This window comes from Centroberyx affinis, unplaced genomic scaffold, assembly GCF_046629955.1.
Source record: "Centroberyx affinis isolate AG114_WGS23_722 - 3 ecotype Tasmania unplaced genomic scaffold, CSIRO-AGI_Caff_v1 ptg004576l_1, whole genome shotgun sequence".
Classification (NCBI taxonomy): domain Eukaryota; kingdom Metazoa; phylum Chordata; class Actinopteri; order Beryciformes; family Berycidae; genus Centroberyx; species Centroberyx affinis.
Window position 1 is genome coordinate 88,390 of NW_027282199.1, and position 12,536 is coordinate 100,925.

Sequence of the window (12,536 nt, forward strand, 5' to 3'; positions counted from 1 at the left end):
GGAGTAAGAAGATATTCATGATTATCCTGTGTGGCAGACAAACTGCTGCAGTGTTGAGCATTTACAGATGCTGCATTCTCCTCAGTGGAATATGAATAGGAGTATTTGGAAACATAACAACTCAGGCAAGAAGTTAGAGCACTCAGACGTTGTCCCTTTAAACATGAATGGTGTTCAGATGTGATTCAACATGAATAATATTGGTGGAATGCTTTACTGTCCCATGAGTGCATACATTGTTTTTAGCATGGATGACCATGATGTGGGAATCTAACAAGAAATGGATGGAAATAGAGTGGAAAATGGCATACACCTTGAAAGAGTTTTATTTTGTGTATCTAGATTCATGTCCGTCTGTGTGACAAGACATCAGGAGCATCATCTGTCTCATCCCAATTCCTCATCTTTCCCCGTTTTTACCTCCTCTCAATGCAGCGATGCTTCTATTGGTCCTAAAATTCAGTTTGGTCTAATTTTGCATTGTTTGTTAAATAACACTCCTCTCTTTGCACATCATGACTTGTGCATATTGTTGCTGCTGGGTGCAAACCTCTTCATTTTTATGTTTTCACTTCACCTGAAATATTAGTTGCTCCTCTATGGGTTGAGGAAGTTCTATGACCTCTTGGGCTTTTTTGAACCCTTACAAAACCCACTGGGTAAACTCAAAACTGCACTGTCGTCAAGCTAAAAATAAGGCTGTTTTTCTTAGTTCCTGGAAAATTGACCTTTTTGAGATACAAGGTATTCATACAACAGCGACTATATGCTCTAGTTTGATGGCAGTGAAACTGCTTTTCCTCATCTCCTAAATATGTAGATTAGATGCAAATATTTGTCACATACGCCCAGAACAACTGTAAGGGCCTGAAAAAGAAAACAGTCATAGAATGGTAGTGTTAGTTGTTATGACTGACATGTGGACCTAAAACAACAATCTTCACTGCGAGGAGTTACGTCTACTTGAAATTAAGTTCTTTTTTTCAAGCAATGAACATGTATTCTGTGTGCTTTTATGGCTCACTGGAAGAATAGGCCTGGGCCCCAAATCCCAAAAATCATACAGCTGTTTACTCTGCTTGACCATAGAAAATGTGTGGAGAGTTGATGAATTCTTTTGGAAAAGGACGCAGCTGTTTCTATTAGCTTCACTCTATAAATCTAGAGCTGCTGTAAACCATCAGTCAGCCATGCAGCCCAGATTTTTATGAAGAACAACTTTTTCTCTCTTTTTGTTGGACATAAGTCACTAATTCGATGGACCAAACACTTACATACAGGACCTGCTTTGCATGTGGTCTTCTGTTTTAAGAGGACTTGCTCATGTTGCTCAGAAATAGTCAGAGTTCTTGTGGAACTGGATCTGCAGCTGGGTTATCTTTCATTTTCCATCCTTGTGGTAAATGGACAGATGTGACGTAAGAGGAAGAACTCCTTTTCAGCAACTGTTGACATGTGATCACAGTTTATCCTACAGTTCAGCATACACGACACACACTCAACACCAGTATACAGACAGCATGAACAACAACCATATAAACTAATAAGCGTCTATCACAGTTATTCCTGAGAAAGGTCTCCGGGAAATAGCACAAAATTGCTCATATCGGCACCTGTTACTTGCGTAAACCCGTGACAATTGATGTATGACTAACTGGGTGGCTCTAACCTGTTGGGTGTCTGCACTTGCTTTCATGTACTGTGTTGTGCATAGCTGCATTTGCAACCCTTTGCGGTGAAGAGGAGGAATCCTCTTTGGCCAGTGCATGTTTGTGCTCCGTGCTTTTTGTCTTGTCGGGACATGCCGCCTGACAATAGAGTACGCTCCAGGCAAACAAGGAAACTTATTGTATTCAAAGTTCAGAAGACTCCCAAGAGCCCGGCTATATGTCTGGCTTTCGACAGGCAGACATTTTTCAAAGTTGTCGTGAGCTAAGTCAATAAATAAAATAAATATCAAAGAAAAGCTGGTTTGGATTATCTATGGTCCAGACCAAAGGCTTTGTCCTACCTTTTGACTTTATTGAGAAATCCTGCGTGAAAGCCTTGTGTGTTTACTAGTCAAGCCACATATTGAGGAAAAATGTCAAGATGTTATAGGTGTTACTGCTAAGATGTCAAACAATTGTGAAAGCAAGAAGACTGGCACATTGTGTGTGTTTTTATTTGAGAAGAAATGTCACAGATTCATAAAAGGGTTAATAGAGAAATTATATTATTTTGAAGTAGTATAGAATAGAACTGTAAATGTATTGACTGTAGATGCCCTCTATCACAGCTCAAAAAGTTGTGTTTGTTCTTCAGGTCTACCATAAGGCACCTTAAATCAGTTGGACATTTATAGTTGATGCATATGGGTGCAGGGTATGAAAATGTTTTAGTCAACTGGCCATAGTGGCAAATAGATTCAGAATTTCACCAGCCAATTAAACTTTTAAAACCATGCCTGCACACATAAACAAGCATTTGAAGACAAGTTAACTCCATAGATTTAGGTCTGAGAAGGTCTGAGGTCTGGTCCACTGGTGACACGCACCAACTAGCTCCAGCTTATCTTAATTGGTGATGAGAGGCAGAGCAGGCTTGCGTAGGTCTGGAGTGATGTACAAACTTTCTGCCTGGCTCTCATTCCTTTACCTGTCACATTCACAGACTATAGATAAATATTCAACATTCTTTTGTCTGAACATTGTGGCTTTGAGCCTTGCATTTGTTCCTATTGGTTGCCTGTGATGTTGGCAGTACGGCTTAACGCTTAAAACCAGAGAACAAACTGAAAGTCAAATAGAGCCAAGTAGGACTTGTTTTCATATCACGTGGTAAAGGACATACCTACACCTCTTTTACTCTTATTTCTCCTGAAGCCCTGTGCTCTTCAGATTAGTCATAAATCACACCTACTGCATAAGTTTATAGCCTTAGAGTGACATGAGGCAAACCAGGGCCAAGTTACTATGAATGTGATGCAATATGGTCTGATGTGCAGGTAGGTGGAGATAGCTACAGCCAAATGGATGCCCTTAATTCTATATATATCCAGATTTCTTTATCACACTATAAACTCATTTATGTTCAGCCTTTGTGTCGGTTAGGGTTAGGTTAGTGTTTGGTGTTTGGTGTTTGGTGTTTGGTTGCTGATTCTGACTGCTGTTGGTCACCATCAGGCACTTATCTGATAGCTTTTTTATTATTGGTGAATCCATGAAATAACACTTAATTAATACTTCATACTTTATTTTAACCTACTATTAAGCCAATGATCAAGTCACTGAACTTTTTTCTCTTATTGGACTGCCCATAGTTCACGTCATTGTTGTTTTTTCTACATTGTTCTCTGTCTATGGTACATTATAGATGTCTTGATCTTTATAACACATGGTGACAGGAGGCAATTGTGCAATTAGAGCAGCCAATGGAGATCGAGCTCACTGACGTATTGTCCAATGAGAAAAAAGGGGGATGTTGTTGGGGTCACAGAAGGTTGCCCAGTCTATCAGCATTAATAGCATTGTCCATCTGTTGCCGTGCAGTTTCCCTAGTCAGGACATAAAACTTATCAATGAGGTGAGTTTAAAAGAGCAAAGTCAGACCTGCCTTTCAGACGCATTCTTATGTCGCTCTTACACAATAGACTCAAAACAAGGCTAGACGTGCTATAAAGAAAGCTATAAACACTTCCCATTCCTGTCCAAATTCAAAGTCACTCTGTCCTTGCTTTGTATGGTTCTCAAGATAGTCATTTTGTTTGTTTGCTTATTTTTAACGGAAATGTTTTATTAGCCCCATTGTTCTCACTCACAGAATCATTTTTTCTGTGTTTTATAAAAGTAATATGTGCAAATAAATAAACTACACTACGTGTACAGTTTTGTTCCAAAACAAAATATACATCAATGGAAAAATATAACATTATGAGAGTTATTAGTTAGCCAGAGGTGTTTGCTTTCAAAATAGCAATACTTTTCAAGATGGAATTATCTCTATTTTTGACATATTGAGTGATTAACTTTTTTCTTTTTAGAAAATGCATATGCAGCATTTTGGATGTGAGGAAAGGCTTGAAGCTCAGGAGAACAGCGGTGTGACTTCAGGATGGGTGCTTGTTTCAAGTCAAGATAATGGTCGTACTTAAGGGTGGGGTTGATGGTGCTAATCCTCACAAAAAGCACTTTACTGGCATTATTCATGTTCTTCACATGTGCAAAAACATTAAAGTGTTTACCAATAGACTTTCAACTGTGAAGAGGGTCTGAAAGAGGTGAACGCATTCTCATTTATTTAGGTTCACTTACTTACTTGTGTTTACTTAGTTCCACTGAACTTAAGCTAGAACAATAGGGAAGTGAAGGGAAACAACCACATCCAGACCCAGCACACCTTAAAGGGGAATACCGCTCAATTTGAAAAGCTTTATTACTGTGATGTGGGACAGTCCATTCAGTGTTTGTGAACATCTCTGTCCCAACCCCAGAAACTGGAAAATTAGGACTATATATTGTGATGTCAAGATTTAAATCTGACTGTGAGAGCACCCAGGAGGATTTTCTGGGTATATAGGTACATTTTCTGGTTGTGAACTGATGACACTTCGATAAAAAACAGTCTGTGGGACCGCACAATCAGTCTCCCATTGATTATCTATTCAACAGCTCTAGATTTTACAATTAAATGACAGCAGAAATAGTTCAGCTCTCTCAATCTCTGGTTTGGCTTCAAATCAGCATCCAGAGTCTAACTATTTGCTCACAGACAGTACTGTCACCAACCATATCCTCTAACTAACAGATGGAAACAGTATTTTCTCACAGATGACCAATTTTGTAAGTCATCGTACTGGATATACAAGCTTTGTGAGAAATCCGGGACTCACACTCTTAGTCATGACTCCAGGAAAGAAAGATGTGAGTGATCTGTGTGCCCCTTCCCTTACAAATACACATTTACCTGGTTCATGGTGTAACTAGAAGCTTCTGGAGACCCCGAACCTCTCATTTAATTGGGGCTATGTTGATGACATCACCACTTAGACATGAGAGGGCCGGGCCAGATGGAATAAACACTACCTATCCCCCCCCACACACACACACACACACAGGCATACCTCCTTTCGCCCAAGTTCAGACTGTTTTGAAACGTAATACCTCTTGCTGTTCCCTCAATTACTCGGACGTGGAATTATCCAAATAGTGGGGTGAAAGTTCAGCACATGCTTTCACTGTCGACCCCTGGCCTCGGCATGTTAACCAGAACAACAGCAGTGAGTGACTGGATTGATGGGAGAAAAGATTTGTAGTTGCCCTCAAGCTGTAGGCTAGAGATAGAGAGTGTGACTTAAAGCTGAAAGATTAATTCAGTCCTTAGTACTGAGTTAACTGCAGCCATTGTCGCTGTGTGTTTTGGCATTTGTGTTGATGGTATGTCGAGTCATGTGGCTTCTTTTTATTGCTTGGACTGTCATGTAGGAGGGATATGCAAAAACATAAATTACAATTACCTGACTTGAAAAAAAGATTCACTCTATAGGGATATATTAAGGCTCAAACTGTATACTAACCTCTAAGTGTGAAACTCCTCTCTATATATCAAAACTCTTCACTTTCTTTGTATTCTCATAATTGTACGGTCACAAATCTTCCCCTTCCTCTGCAGTCTTTTACTACAGCCTTGATAGAGTATCTCATTTTCCCGTCATCCAAAGGGAATATACTTGCTGAATCAATGGTGATCTTAGCACTTTTACTCAGTCCATAACTCCTCAACCTCAGGCAACATGGCTGCCAAGTCTCTGACGCATTTATGACTCTCCGTTTGGCACAGTCATGCTGACATCACCAGAGCACAGTGTTGATGACAAAAAGATGTTGGGGTCTGATACATGGAAATAAGGTCAATTACATTTACGTTTTAGGTGTTTAGTTAATGCTCTTATCCAGAACGACGTACAGTGAGTGCTACAGTAGAATGAGTTTAAATTGCTGGATCGCCAACAATGAATAGAAAAGAGTGCAAGGGTAAAAGCAATACCGCCCAGACAATAAATGTAACACATGTCCCTATAACATTTATGTAAAATAGAGGAGTGCTTGGTAAATTGGGATTTTTTTGACAAGAGATGGGGTGTAAGTAGAGGGGGAAGGTAGAGGAGAGGGGGGACAGGAAGTGTTTCTTGAGGAGAGGAGTCAACTTCGAGTTTTTTAAAGTAACAGTGACGGAGCGCTGAGTTACGAAACCTCAAAACCAGATGCAGGCAGCTGTGGGGTTGAGTTACACGTGGAGGGCGTTTAGGGATAGGATGCACGTGCTTTTGGAAAATGTTTGACATAGTTTGTACTCTGTGTCAGGTATAAGAATGTTTATATTTGTGACCATGTTTTTCTTTTCTTTATTACTTTGGCTGCACAAGCTTGAATTAGCTAGAACTGTATCCGAGAACAAAGAGAATAGGCAAAGTGAATGCTACACATTTGGAGTAATAAAAAAATTAATATGTTATTATAAATCCAAGTCTCTTCCAAGTGATCAAGCGCAAAAGAGAAAGGGAAGGAAGTAGGACAAGGAGGAACCGGAGGAGAGAGAGTTGTTACACAAAACAGAGATAAACTTGTTGTACTGAAAATGTTTTAGTAATGTTTTTGAAATACTGTATGTGAAATACATTTCTCTTAATCTGATTTTAGATAGAATTATTGATAGATAAACAGACAGATAGACAGGTTGATTGTACTCAACAAGTCAACATGATTGCTTACTGTGATTGGACATGCCTCTTTTAAGAGACTTTCAACATGAATGAGATTGATCAATTGATTGATAAAAACAAGGAATTTCTTTCCGAAATGACATATCCACTATTTACACATGTGACACCTACGCTTTCAAGATGATGGCTGACATGAAAGTAAAACACATCATGCATTATTAATGAAAATATAAAGTAAGCAAAGGACATTTGCTAACAAACCCCCCCCCAAAAAAAAACATTTTAGATGATTTCATCAACTTATATTTCTTTGACATCCCAAATAGATATATAGCATTTTGGAATGAAACTCCTCAAACAGTTCTATCGGAATAATCACACACACACAATTTCTCATTCTGGCAAAATGCTGGAAAACAACATCATAAAGGTGTAGGTTTGGTGCAACTTATTCCACGCACTGACTTTTTTCAGTTTTCTATGTGTACAGTATATATATTTTTACTTTCCAAATTGCAAGTAAAAACAACAGTCGTTTCAAATAAGAACAAATAAGTTCTTCGGGAGCTGACCAAAGGCAACAAAGGGCCAGTGCTCTCTGTTAACCAAAGAAGTGTTGTAAGTGTGGGGGCAGGGGCCAGTAGGACACACAGCTAGGTCATCCTTAATAACCACAAGTTTCCTGTGCCTTGAAGTGCCCCTTTTTTCTCTTTCTAAATGGCTGCCTTTGCTCTCCTCTCTCACATAAACATGTTTGAACTGCCGCATCAAAGATTCAAACACTGGTCTCCTGGCCCTTGTAACTTGTTTGTCAGTGGCGTGGAACTCTTTAACTTGCCGATATGTCTCTGTACTAATTTCACAAATGAGAAGAGTTGCTGTGTATTTATTGTACTGTACTTCACAATTAAAGTGATTCTGATTCTCTGAGTCTGAAGGGTGAAGAGAGCTGAAAAGTGCAGGACTTCAGATAAAAAGAGGTGCTCCTGGAAAATATTAAAGCACATTATTTCAGTACTTCAAATTCAAATAGAGAGTCAAATAATGTGATAAAGGCAATTAATTGAAATGCCAAAAGATGCAAATCAAGCACCGTTCTCAATATGATCTAAGCAATAACTCATCTTTTCCTGTAATCCACGTAGCTATTTGAAAGAATAAAGCTCATTGATCACCTCTAAACTAACCTGTCATGACATTTAATCAAAATCAGACCTAAATTTCACTGACATATCAAGTTCATAATCACGATCAGCTGATGAACTGCCCTTAATAACCCTCTCTAAGCACTTTGTTAACGTTTTCACACAGAACCAACGCACCCAATTGACCGCTGTTTGTTTTAGGAGACGCACAGAAGCTGTTGTTTCAGGAGGGAAACCTGGAAGAGATAATCATCTGTAGGTCCCGCCATCAGTACACCCAACCCCCGATACCCTCACCACCACCATCTGTTCCGGGGGTAGGGCTGTCTGTTTCCATGGTAACCCTGTGTACCCCTCCTCCCTATAAGCACTGGGGGTTCTTTTGTGTGTCCCACGTGCAGTCTGTTCCAACTGTAACCCGACCATGCTACTGAGGGGTTGGTTGGTGTCGACTGCATGGCAGAGACACACTGTAGCGCGACCATCGAGGGACCTGGGCCGGGTTTCGCAATAGCATCTTAGCATCTTTTTCACATAGTGAAACAAAGATGGTGTTTGCGATGAGATGCTTTTTGGGGAAATCCAGCCTCGGAGTGAAACTGGACAACTCTATCCCATACACATACACACGCAAACCCCATTACTAAGAACATCAGTGCCCCTCCCCCATGCTAAAGAAGGTGACCTTGCAAATTAAGCCCACCCACCCCCCTTTAACCCAATGCCTAGTCAGCTTGTCCCGCGTACAGACTGTCCCAGAAATGGGGTGATAGGCGGGAATTATGTGGAAGTGGCGCCTTTTTAGGCGCTGAAGCTGCAAGGACTCCAGTTTGCATTTGAACTCATCATGTCACCTACTGCAGCAAGGGAGAGGCAATAAATCAGAATGCATGTATTTCAGAGAGAGAGAGAAAAAATGTACATGCATTTGTCCTAAAGGGGTAAAAGTTGTTTCTGTGAAGTGCAAATATAGATGTCAGTGAGAAATCTTATCTTTGTTGGAGGGCATGTATTTGGTAACTGTTCCTCCAGACAAAACATTTGAAGGGTTTTATTCCAAAATGCAATATATACAGTATATATCCACTTTTGAAAAAAATTGCTGAAATTCCTGAGTCAATATTAAGAAACACAGAGGATTCTATCTGCAAGAACATATTCTTTTATGCAAAGGTATTAAGATGATATAATCATAACTTTTTTAATAACCAATAATGTTTACTTTCATGCTAGCAATCATTTTGTTTAAGTAGGAGTCAGTTCGTTCAAATGGTGGATATCTTGCTTTGAAGTGACACTCTTCAAATATTGGCTGTTTTACTTGTAAACTCTTGATAAGAGTATGCGTTGAGGGTTGATGGCCGTTGGAAAGTATCTCCGAAGCAGCATTAAGCAAAATGTAGGTTTCTGTAACAGGTTTTTAGAGTGTCAGTTGCTCTACAGAGCCCCAGTCAAAAAACACAGATCTGCAAAGATAACGCTTGCTCCTCTATTACAAAAGCTCTTCAGGATCATAGTTATGAATTGCTCTGATTTTGTTTGACACGTACTGCACATAGACCTATCCACAGTTCTGCACTTCAATCCTAAACTTCATAATACGGCTGATTTTTTCTAAATTTAGGAGACTAGTGATGATATACTTAATTAGCCTAATCCACAAGTAGCTATAGAATATTTAATGTTGAATGTATAGGCTATCTGTAGACAGGCGTATATTTTATTGTCCATAGTGTGTGTTGTTCTGTTGTACTGTACTGAGATCATATTGCCCTTGTACCACGTGTGTCAGTATGTGGTGTGAAACTCAGTATGCTGCCAATATGTCTCTACCAATGACACCAAGTCAAATCCTTCTACATCTAGTAGCCTATACTTTGGGGTTATTCTGATCTGAGGCAGAACCTTTTAGGAACTGTGCAGGATACACAGACTACTAAACAACACACAGATGGAAAGCATTAGTCTTGCTGGCAGGAAACTCAACTTCCCTGTAGTACTGTGAATGAAAATGTAACAGTGTGGGCTAAGTTTACTGCTGAACTTAATTGCTCTTGTATGTTCCATGGTATAATTGCCAAAAACCTTACAGGTGCAAGTGATATTTGCTACCTGACATTATGAAAGACATACCGAAGATTTCACCGGTTTCTACATTCACCTTGCCTTTGTAGCTGAAGGCAACGGTGCCTTCAAGTTCACAGAGGCATGGGTGGTTGATAAGAGGATTTTGTAAAGAATAAAAAAACAACAGGAGTGGACAAATGAATAGAAACAAGTTTCATAACCGACAAACAAGCTGCAAGAGAAAATAATTCCATTCTGGTCTGCAGCGATGACTTGGCTGGTCATTTTTCTAAAGTCATTTTGGAACGTTGCCAGGTTAAACTTGTGCATAGTGCCATTCAACAAAATGGCTCTCACCCCTGCTCATTTTTCTTGGTGTGTTGGCAGGGAGATCGCCTCAAGAATGCGAGGGAAAAGATTGGAACCAGCAAGAGTATGCAGCAAGCATCCGCTCTGCTAACTCAAAGACCCAAATATGACTGTAGCTTGGCAGGTGTGTGCATGCACATGTGTTTCCAGCCAGACAATGGAGATGTGACTAATGCTGAGGGAAAGGCGTTGGATGTGTTACATGGTGATGAATACAGACATCGTCTCATACAAAAGGCAGCTGAGAAAATGTGAACAGCTGGGTGGTATTTATCTCTTTTTGCAGTAGATAAGATCTCAGTAAAAGATGAAAATACACTGCAATGCTTGCCACTGCAATAACCAGAAATTGTGCTTGTGCGTGTGCGTGTGCGTGTACTGCATGCAAACAATGTCATCCTTTGTCATGTTATCATAAATGCCAGAGATTGAGTTCTGGACTCTGGGACACATTTTTCCTTTTCCATGGCTCTCTCAAGCAGTTCAGCTCCTCCCGCTGACCATAACTGCCTGAAGGGAAACCATGGTGGCACTCCCAGCAGAACTTGCACAAGCGACAGGCACAAACCAGTTGTAGGGTGACTCTTTCATCAACAGATTGTGTGTTTGTGTGTGTGTGTGTGTGTGTGTGTGTGTGTGTGTGCCTGAGAGGAAAGCAAACATCACGAGGGGATGATTCACTGCGGGTCAGGTTCTGTAAGGGGCGACTCTTGAGTAAAGCCCTTTCACCTCTTTAGAAATGTTGCAACATCATATTAGTAGAGCTGTGAATAGAAACTGAGAAAAACCTAGGTTAGGAGGCAGTCATAAACGAGGGAGATTCACAGTTCAACATCAGTGGCTTAGACATGATGACATAAACTCTGTTAGTAATGGTGACAAAAAACGTTCACCTTCCATGCAGTATGATTCGGCCAGTCCAGACTGTGGTAAAGAGAACAAAGCAGAGAAATGAAGAGTGATAACTGGGTCAAACAAGGAGTGTTATACTACTAGTACATCAACAATCTAGACAAGCAAAACCGGGTGTGGTGTTTTTCCTCTGAGTGTGTTCACATGCAAAAAGCTTATTCAGGATAAGCTGTTATTGTGCATCTTGATATGTGACACAGCACATCTTGGGACTCAAACAGCATTTGGCAGATGAAGAGCTGTTATATTTACTTATTTTTTTATTCAGTTGGTATATTGTTTAATTTATTGTGTATTAGTCTATCACTATTGTCATTATTGATAACCTTACTGTGTTTAACTTGTGTTGATTTGTTTTTCACTGTCTATGTCATTCAACTGCTGGCTACAGCTGAAGTTCCCTTCTGGGAAAATAAAAGTCTATTCTATATCATGATCCTGAATACTCCTCTCTGGAAGAATAAACATAATATTCTGTGCAAAACAGTTTTCAAGATGTATGCCTCAATATGCCCAGCCTCCATATTAAGGATTATATGAGCCTGCCTGGGTGATTTTAGATTAATTTACTTGCTCGAAATCACAAACAGAATGCTTCAGTGTCAAGAATAACTGCACAATGGTCTTGAAGAACCATGAGTCTGTGTTGCTCAGGGTTTCCAGAAATCTCTGTCTCAGCAGGACATTGGGGTTTGCAGTGTGGTTAACCAGCGCACCCCAAATTACACCCTATGAATGAAAGCACGCTTGTAGCTCACAATAGAGCCTCCCTGCTCCCTGAGAAGGGGGGAAGGGCATCGCATTCCTCCACTGACCCCCTGTTTGCAGCAGATATTAAACAATAACTGGTGCTTTTATGGGCTTTTTCGACAGCCTTGGCCAGATATCAAAAAAAGATGAGACAAAGCCCAAGCCGTCCCTGATCTCTGCAAAGTCCTTTCAGAAGCAATTTGTGAAATTATAATAGATCTGCTTTGCTCGCATTTTTCTGTCCGGAGAGGTGGTTAAGCAATGAAGAAGCACTGGAGCTTCGCATTTTAGGGGATCTGGGAAAAACAATGTGATTATTCAACTTGAGTGACAACCACAGGAGAGCGGTCCAGACTGTTTGGATGCCTGCAACATTTCATCTGGGCACTGGACAGAACTCATTTAAGCCTCTAGGAAAAGTGCAGAGTAAGCCTATACTGGAAGTTAAACTGCTTAGAGGAATTCTCACCTTTGATTGAGTGTGAGGGCTGATATCATGGTGCAGATGGTAAATGCTGCCATTTTCCCCCACATTAATAGGAACCTGCAATTTAGCAGCTCCATACAATGCTGAGTTCAGACTATTAAGTGGA